The sequence below is a fragment of the Henckelia pumila genome, chromosome 2, assembly GCF_033568475.1.
Source record: "Henckelia pumila isolate YLH828 chromosome 2, ASM3356847v2, whole genome shotgun sequence".
Taxonomy (NCBI): Eukaryota; Viridiplantae; Streptophyta; class Magnoliopsida; order Lamiales; family Gesneriaceae; genus Henckelia; species Henckelia pumila.
In genome coordinates, this window is record NC_133121.1 from 17,993,110 (window position 1) to 18,003,059 (window position 9,950).

The following is a 9,950-nucleotide window of genomic DNA, read 5'->3' on the forward strand; positions in this document are numbered from 1 at the left end:
TTGTTGCTTTATCTAGATCATCAAAAGCTGATGATAGATTAGCTCTTGTTTCTTGAGTATTAGAATCCTCAACATATTGTTTTACAACCGGTGGCTATATTTCTTGTTCTTGTAAAACCAATGGTTTTAAAATTTCTTGTTTCTGAGAAATCAGTGGTTTTTCTATGGCACGCATAATTGGCCCTTGAATAGCAGCTCATAGTTGAGTTTGAGCTTGCATACATCCCATGATTCGATTGGATACTTTGATCCGATCAACTTGTTGTAACCTGCCCGCCATATCGGCACTTATGACAAGCTGGTTGAACTCGGTTTGAAGCAACCCAAGGTGTTCCCTGAGATGCCTCTGCATTTTTATGATGGAATCCACGTCACTGCCTTCCATCTCTTGTTAAGAAATCTGCAAGAATATTTTCATGAGATTTAATAATAACAATATCAAAAATATAATTTTGACATAAAGCTCGCCATCTTAATAACCTAGCTTTCTCAGGTTTAGATTCAATTTTATTTCTTAGAAAAGCTTTTACGTGAGTGTTATCAACCTTCAAAGTGAATTTTTTAGCAAGTAAAAATAATGGCCATTTTTCGAAAGCCCTTTTAACTGCATAAAATTCTTTCTCATTGATATGCCATCTGATAGCCTCAGATTCTGAAAAAATACCGATACAGTATCTGTATGGTATTTCTCCATCCGGAGTGATCTTAGTAAGGACTGCTGTCCACCATTTGTCACTAGCATTCGTAAATAATACCAGATCATCTTCATCCACAGGAATAGCCATTTTTGGGAGATTCTTACATATATCCTTTAATTGGTTTACCCCTTTAGTATGGTCATCGGTCCATATAAATCTTGCATCCTTTTTTAACAAAGGACTGAACACCTTTCTGTACATTGCCAGATTGTTTATGAACATCCCTGCAAAATTAAATACTCCTAGAAAACTTTGGAGTTGTTACACATCTTTGAGTTTATCTGGAAAATTTTTTACCTTTTCCACAATATGGGGTTGTAGAATTATTTCAGTTTCATCAATCTCAATTCCAAGGAATTCAATTTTCCTTGTTGCTATGACTGCTTTCTTTTCAGATAAAACCAGTCCTTGTTTACAAATTTTAGATAAAATCTCTAAATGTTTAACATGTTCATCTATGTTTTTTGATGCTATAAGAATATCATCAATATAAACAAACATGAAGTTGAAATAATCTTTAAAAAGATTATCCATCTTTCTTTGAAATATTTGGGGTGCATTAGCCAATCCCATAGGCATAACTTCCCAGATATAATGTCTTTGTGGTGTAGAGAAGACTGTGAATTTCTTACTGCCTTCTTCCATCCGAATCTGGTAAAATCCAGACTTACAATCAAATTTTGAGAACACTCTAGCATTTCGTACACAACTAATTAGATGTTCTCTACTGGGTATGAAGTACCCATCAAACTTCAGGATTTTATTAATACTTTGGTAGTTAATAACTAACCTGGGTTTTCCTCTTTTTATTTCACCTTGATTTCTGACTAGGAAGCTTGGGCTGCTATATGGTGAAACTCCTTCTTTGATTAAACCAAGGTCCAAATGTTCCTTGATAATCATTCGCATATCCCTTAGATCTGTTATGTTCATCGGGATAGGTTTATACCTAACGAATTCATACTCTTTGCCTTCCTTTAGAGTAAGACTGGCTTTGAGTTGATTTATATCCCACCACGCCAAAGGATGATCGTTGTAACTTTCTTTCAGCCTCTTTTTGACATCTTCAAGGGATACCTTGTTTTCTAACTCTATATCTCTGTGATTCAGAGTTACCTTGAGAAGTTTCATATTCTCTGTTTGAAGTTCTTGTTCTGTTGTTATTTTCAACATAGTTTCTCCAAACCTTCTTGGATCTTTCATTTTTGGGTGAAATAGTTGTCCTTTATCACCACGCTGGCTGCGGAATATTATCGGCATTTTTCGATAAAAGGTCATCTTGAGTCTTTGAACGATAATCTTATGTTCACAAATGGTAGTAAACATAAGTCGTCTTAACTCGTTATCTTGTGTGTACTTTTTAAACATTTGTAAAAAGTTATTTTCCAACAAGATATCGGCTCATGTATCATGAAAATATATTGGTGATGTCTTTACTTTGTACCAAAGAGTCTGACCTGTGCCTCCCATAAGGATTTCTGCTTGTTTTATTCCTCTGCAAAGAATAAAAATTTTTTTCGAGAAATCTCATCCAGCAATTTTTGGCAATTCTTCTTCACAGTTTGTAGGGAAGACTCCTCTTTTTGCTGTACAAATTCTTACTCCTGAATAAATATATGCTGCAAAGTATTCAGCCTTATATTGTTCGTACAACATCCCTATGGGAATGTATATGGAGAAATGACTTGTTGTCATTTTTTAAAGGGATTACTAAATGGCCCCGCCATTTTTAACAGACTGTGTTGTAACTTAGTAATCCGATTAAGACTATTCACCTTTAGTTTTCTAAGGCCTTAGAAGGTAGAGTATGGTTACTCCTTTCTACTTCTTCAATGAGTTCTAGTAAATCATGCTCATGACTTACTAATTTCAAAAGTTTCTTCTTCCTCTGTTTGTGAACAAAGTTTTCGAATCTTATTAAGGGATTGTCCCTTATCCATTTCTCTTGTTTTTCCATCTCGCAGGATTCTTATTGAATTCTCCAAGTTTTTTCTTTTGCCATGAACTTTATTCTCATAGCTGATGTCCAATCATCTATGAGATCTTCTCTGTTTTTGAAGTCCAGAACATCAAGGTTTAACATAACCCCGTAAGGATGTATCAGATCTAAAACAGTTTTTTCATAAGAAGTTTGATGTAGTGGTATCTTACCCCTTCTTGACCTGGTTCCTACTGGATGTGAATTTTTCCCAATATGAAACTCACTATGTGGTTCTTCTGTTTTAACCACGTATCTTGGAGGAAATATTCCCTATTGGTTGTTCACCCTCAGGGAAATTCATTTTTAGATCTACTACTTTGAGATTCGCAAATGAATCTGCAAGATCTTGTAGATCCTCCAGATTTTTGAGATTCGCAAATGAATCTGCAAGATCTTGTAGATCCTCCAGATTTAATCTTTCTAAAGTAGTCATAAGATAGTGTTTTTCTCTGATACTGCTTTTATAATATTAATCATCATTTCTTCATTAGTTAAAGGTTTTTGTACCATTTTGGTTTTACCTTTCTGATGTAGCAAAGGTTCGGTACCAAACAAAAGTGATAACCTTTCTCCTGTATTTCCTTTTCTAGAACCAGAGGTGTGTTCTAGATTTATGATTTTCGTTTGAAGATCCTTTAGAGTTCCAAGAATTTCTTCAATCTGCCGAGATATTTCATACAGCTGATTGCTGTAATATTGTACCGTTTTTGAATTTCTCTAAGATCTCCGGAGAGTTTAGAGGAATCTGGTGTAATTTCTAAAAATTGAGAATTAAAAATCATATTCTTTAATCTCTTCAGAGCGTATAAAAGACACAAGGTTCAAACTAGGATCACTTGTTTATAGGATTTCATGTTAAACAAGGATTTATTTAATCACTTGTTTATAGGATTTCATGTTAAACAAGGATTTCATTTACATGAAATCATATTCTTTCACTTGTTTATAGGATTTCATGTAAATGAAATCCTTCTGGTTCAAACTCTCGTTTGAATCCATGGTTTGTTGAAAATCTCTTCCTCAACAAAAAAAAATATGATTTAATAAATAATAAAAAGTCTGAATAAAATATCCTAGGTTCTGATACCATTTTTTGCGCCATAGGGAAAATTAATACAAAATATCAAAATAAGGGTAGTATAGGAAATTTTTAGTTTGGAGGACATATCAGGGAAACTTTTTGTTAAAAGAGGAACGTAATTGAGAACGAAAAAAGTGTTAGTATATTTTTGGGAAAGTTAGAAAACTTTAGGAACGTATTCATTAATTATCCCCTAAAAAAATGTATCCATTGTTTCATCCAATACTTCATAGCAATTAAGAGAGTGTTTCATGAAATTTATAATTTTAATTTAACTACAATTCTTACTTGAACAAATTAATTTTAACCCAATTTATTTTTTTTTATTTTTTTTATTATTTGGACGGAGGAAATTATTTTCGTTTTAGAACTCAAGCAGATCTTGCAACTTATTATGTAAGTAATGTGTATGTTTTTTGAATTATAATGTTAGCCCAACCTGCACCTGTATATTAAAATTATAAATGAAAATCAGGAGTTCTTATTTATCTCTTATTAATAAAATGTTCGGGATACGAATTACTAGATAAATTTTGTTAAATATATGAGTACATTGTATCTTTTATTCTACATATTTGTTTTAATTAAATAATTTTAAATATAAATTATTTAAAAAAATACACAAGATAAAAATATAATTTTGTGATTCTATTATTCTATCATTCCAACGATAAACAATTATGCAAATTAAGTACATAATTAGTTGTTATATATACTTACTTAAGCCAATAACATTTAGCTCAATCTATTAATAAATTATTAATAAAATATATTATAATATTATTTCGGAACGGGTAGGAAATCCTTTCGCGAAAAAGTTTTATTCTCGATCTCTCTCCTGATATTAATAGGGACAAAAATTTCGAGTCGGAATTTTTTCGAAATGAGAATGAGATGTAATTCAAAAAAGGTCTGAATTTCGAAAATTTTTGCGAGCCCTAGTTTATTATCATTTTTAAAACTTTATTAATGTCATATTTTAAATTTTAAATCACTTGTTTTTGTTAATCGCCCAACTGCATTGTATTTTTTTTACTTTCATTTCTTTGTTTTTAAATAAATTTGTTTATTGAAATTTTTTATATAAATAAACGTATAAAATTTATAAAAATTGATATAATTAAATACATTATAATAATATATCTGACAAATGAAATTATAAATAAAATGTGAAAGAAATTATAAATAAAAAATAGACGAATTGACGATGAGACCAAGGTAATATTAAAAAAAAAGCAATTTGTTCAAAAATCTCCAAATGCAAACATGTTTTGCTTTGGGGTTTTTAGTCATAAAATGTTGTACAAAACAATACAAAATGTGGTACAAAACCATACAAAATGTGGTAAAAATTAACAAAAATTGTAGTAAAAAAAATGGCTAAAAAGTACAGAGTAAAATATATTTGCAGTTGGGATTTTTGAGCAATTTGAACTTAAAAAAAAACGTCGGAAAAGTTTCATGAAAAGATATTTTAAAAAGAAATGAGGTTAATTTTTGACGGTGATGCAGCACCACTGCACCACATCAACCATAGATTTATTAACTGCAGTTGGCCTAATGCTCTTACAACCATATTAAATTTTTGCTGACAATTTTGACTTGGAGAACCAAAATGATTGTTTCCACATTTAACTTCTTTGTCATCTTATTTTATTAAAAAAAAAAAAACTTATTTTTCATTATTTTCTAAAACAACCCGACACGTATAGATGTCTTATCAGACGGCAGATGCTATCATTCTCGTTTCATAAGTAACTTATTTACGTGTATAATTGTTGGGAAAAAAAAGAGTAAAATGTTGATTCAAATTGTATCGTGAGAGTGTGATGCCACTAAACAGACAATTTTTGATTACTATGCTTCATAAATAACTTATTTAGGTATATAGTTGCTGAACGAAAAATAAAAATATTGATTCAAATTATATTTTGAACCGGTTCAATTTGGTTTCAGTCTATTTCAGATGGAGTTATACTCTTAATCCGATCAATCCAATCCAATATCCTACATAATTTCTTCGATTTCATTATCCCTCAATCTAAAACTGTTTTATTTTGGTTCAAAATTCGTCCAATCCAAACCGATGATAAGCTAGATCTTTTATGAGACGATCTCACGGATCTTTATACGGTTACCCAAATTTACAATAAAAGTAATAATTTTGGTATAAATAAAAAATATTTTTTCATGTGTGATCAAATCATGATATCTGTTCCTGGCCATCCCGATCTTGACTTCGATTGTGAGGATTCCAGATACTGATACTACGACCCGAAAGGAAAATACTAAGTGAGAGATGGGTACAATGTGGAAGTTGGCTTCTATGACCCCCCAGTAACAGCTCGGCTTTGAACGTGAAGTCATGGTGGAAATTCTTATGGTCCTTGTCACTTCTTCCGAAAGCCAGGATTTTCTGGTGGAGAACATTATGAAAAAACGTTGTATGTGGTTTGTTATGTGAAATCAGGCAGTATTGTACTTGATGTTATAACACCAACGAAAACACAGTGCAACGGAAATTTAAAGCGTAAATAAAACACAAGTGATTAATTTTGCACGAGTATAAAACTCGTGCGGGTGCCTTAGGACTAAATATCACTAGAAAACGTAATATCAGTCTTACAAACCAATACCAGCGATTTTATGAAAAATCAATAAATCCTAAATTTTTCAACAAGTTGAGAAATCAAACTTGCATCCTAAATAAATCAGAGTAAAACAATAGATGCAACTCCCGTAGCCTAAAATGAAGAGACACGAAAAGATCTTCAACAACACAGTTTCCACAGTATTGTCTCTGATGTCTTCAACACGAACGGTAACACGGATACAAGCAACAACGAAGGTTGCAAAACCTTGCTTCAGAATCTTCGAATTCTTCAATGGAATTCTTCAGTCTATGCGCAGAGAATTTTACGTCTGAGGTATTATTTTCTTGTGCGTGAAAACCTCCCTTTATAGATTAGCATCCAAATCTGAAAGATTTCCTTAGATAGAGTCCTACATGAATAAGGAAACATGTTTAAGTATGAATAAAACTCTATCAAATCTAGCAAATCATATCTTGGTAATATCGAATACTTAATATATCTATTAACTACCTTATCAAGATATAATTGTTCATGACAAATATATTTAATAAGATATTCGAAATATACACATAATATTTGCCAAATATTTTAACTTGTTTAGAAATCAAAATCAAATATTATTTAATAATTAAGATCGAAAATATCAAGGAATTAAAATTCCTTTCAATCTCCCCCTTTTTGCTTTCTGGACAAAACATCGCACAAGTAGGAATAATCATAAACTCCCCCCGAGTTTAAAAATCTTTCTCCCCCTGAATTGTAAGTCTTTGCCTGAAGTGTTGTCCCTCGTGTTGGCAACACCAAGGATAACACGAACCATGACTTAAGGATTCTATAAATCATATATCAAAGCATAAGAGGATTAGAAGGTGTTAGCCTAGTTAGAATATATTAAAACAATAAAGCACATAACGAGAGCAAACAAAAACAATTATATTAAACAAAAGGATGAAGCTAAACAACGAAGCACCAATTAAGGAAAGAAGCAAAAACTAAAACTGATCACTATCACTATGTGAACCCTCTTGATCAGTAGCTTCCTCATCATCATTTCTAATCCCAGATGGACCAGCTTCATCAACTTGTGCACTATCTCCCACTGTTTGGCCAGAAATGCCAAGTTGTCTTCGACAATCAGTCAAGATCGTGCTATAAAAAGCAATGTCTTCATGTGCTTGAGCAATCTTCTCCTCAGCACGAGTAATCAAGAGCTGAATAGTAGCAGTGGTAAATTCCAGAGGAGTATGGATAGGCACTGTTTCTTCAGTGTTGTCATCCGTGTTGGCAACACCGGGTGCAACATCAGCAACTGCAGCAGCAGGAGTAGAAGTGGCAGTCCAGGGCAAATCAAGTACACGATTTCCCTTGAGTAATCCATCTGCAATCTTCAATATCTCAGGTTTATCACTTAGCTCTTCAGTGATGTTGCGGATAAACCCTTGAGATTCCAAAATACCATAAATCAAAGATGGAAACAACAACTTTGTAGACTCGAGGCCTCCATCAGAAAACTGGAGTACAGCCCGAAACATTGTCTTTCCGAAATTGAATGGAGTCTCAGTCCCTATGGCATAAATAATGAACGCCTGTGGTCTTGTGATCACTGTAGAGTTTGAGGAAGGCGTCCAATTTATCACAGCTATCTTATGAAGGAACGAATAAAATGAAGTTAGCTTGGCTGCAGAAAAGTGGTCAGAGAATTGTTTGACCATGCCACCAGTAAGAACAGCTATGACTTCATTGATCTCAAGATGATGTCCTTCATCCACATCGGGGGTTGAGTATAGAGAGTTGATCACGGCTGGAGTAAACTCAAACAGCCTACCCCGAAGATACACTAGTCCATACTTTGGCAGATTCTGGATCTCCAACCGGGGCAGTGAGATTTGCATAAAATTTCAGAATTGATTTCTTGCAATATGACACAACAGCAATGACAATAGAATATAGCTTGCGAAGCTGAAGAAACTCAACAAGAATGTACCTATCATAGGAGCTGACATCAATGTTTCTCTCTTCCAGCAATCTTCTATGAATGAAGAGAGGCCAAACAGCAGCGGCGTCTCCAGAATAAAACATGAGAGAATGAGCAGAATGTGTGCCATATTCTTCATCAACAGTGTTGTCTGTGGTGTTGACAACACCAACTGCAACACTGGACTCAGAGTCTTCTGCGTCATCAATATCAGCATTTTCATCAGAATATTCAGCATCAAAATTGGTAGAGGAGGAAGAGGAATTATCAGTATCTTGATGTTCTTTGCCCTCGGCAAACTCCTCCATCATCTCAGTATCAGGTTCATCATCAGATTGATGACCTGTGGGAGCAGATGGCATAGCCTTTCCTTGCTTGAGACTCTCCAAAATTTGTGCCAAAGTGGAATCTTCATGAGAAAAAGGAGTCTCCTTAGGAGCAGGTTGTGAAGAGTCTACTTTCTTGGTTTGAGCAGGAAGAGAAACCTCATCAGAAGAACTCGAATCACTGCTCTCAGAACCAGTCGGAGCAGCGGCAGAGGCAGTAGTAGAGCCGGAGGGTTTCTTACGAGCAACAAACTCGTAATTTGCATCATCAGAATCATCTCCTAATCTGCGATCTTCTTCCGCCATGGATATGAGAGGAGCTTTATAAAACCTCTTGGACTGAGTAAAATCGGGATTATACTCAGCTTGACTCTTCGATATGCGAGCCATTGGAGGAGCAGGATAAACTCGGTTCAGAACAGAAAAATCCGGTGGATTCTCTAAATCAATCTCATTCCCAGGTTCACCGGGCATGATTGCAGCGAGTGGAACAGGTTCCATGGGAACTGGAACAATTGGCAGAGAAAGGTTAGAAGATGGGTTTTCTGGTGTTGCAACATCGGCGTCAACATCGAGATGCACATGTCCCATCTCGCTTCTGATATCTTGAGGATCAAAGACTGCCATTGAAAATACAAATTGGAAGTGAGATAGAAGTAGGGTTTACAGAAAAATCGATCGGGATTAGAGAAATTTGAGGAGATGATAATGTCCGATAATTACGAAAACTCATATATATAACCCCTATCACAAACGATAATATTTTCCTAACAAACTCATAATTACACTGATTTCCTTATCCCACCAGGTTACCAACGGTAACTTTTCCCCAACGGCCGAAAACAAAATTTGGAATTTAAAGATAAAATCCCATAAATAAGGCAATAATCCGAGGTATATATTTCAGCCCAAATATTCCAAAATTAACTCCACATCAGCTTAACTCCATTGAAACAAAAATCAATCACAAAAAATCAATTTTCAGTAAATAGGGTAATTCATCGAATTTTGTCAATATAGAGCCTTACCCAATAAACAGATCCATATTAGCAAAAATGCATATGCATGACCTATTTTATGCCTAAAACAAAGTGTAACATAAAATAAAAATGCAATCACAAGCATATGATATGTTCACAAGTATAGTGTTGCCTCTCGTGTTGACAACATCATCAACAACACCAAAGTTTTTCAAAAGTATTTGAAACTTGCACACTTGAATACCCTTGATTTTAGAAAATTTCCAGAAGTTGTAGCCTGCACACTAAAAGAACAGTCTTCATTGGACTCAATTA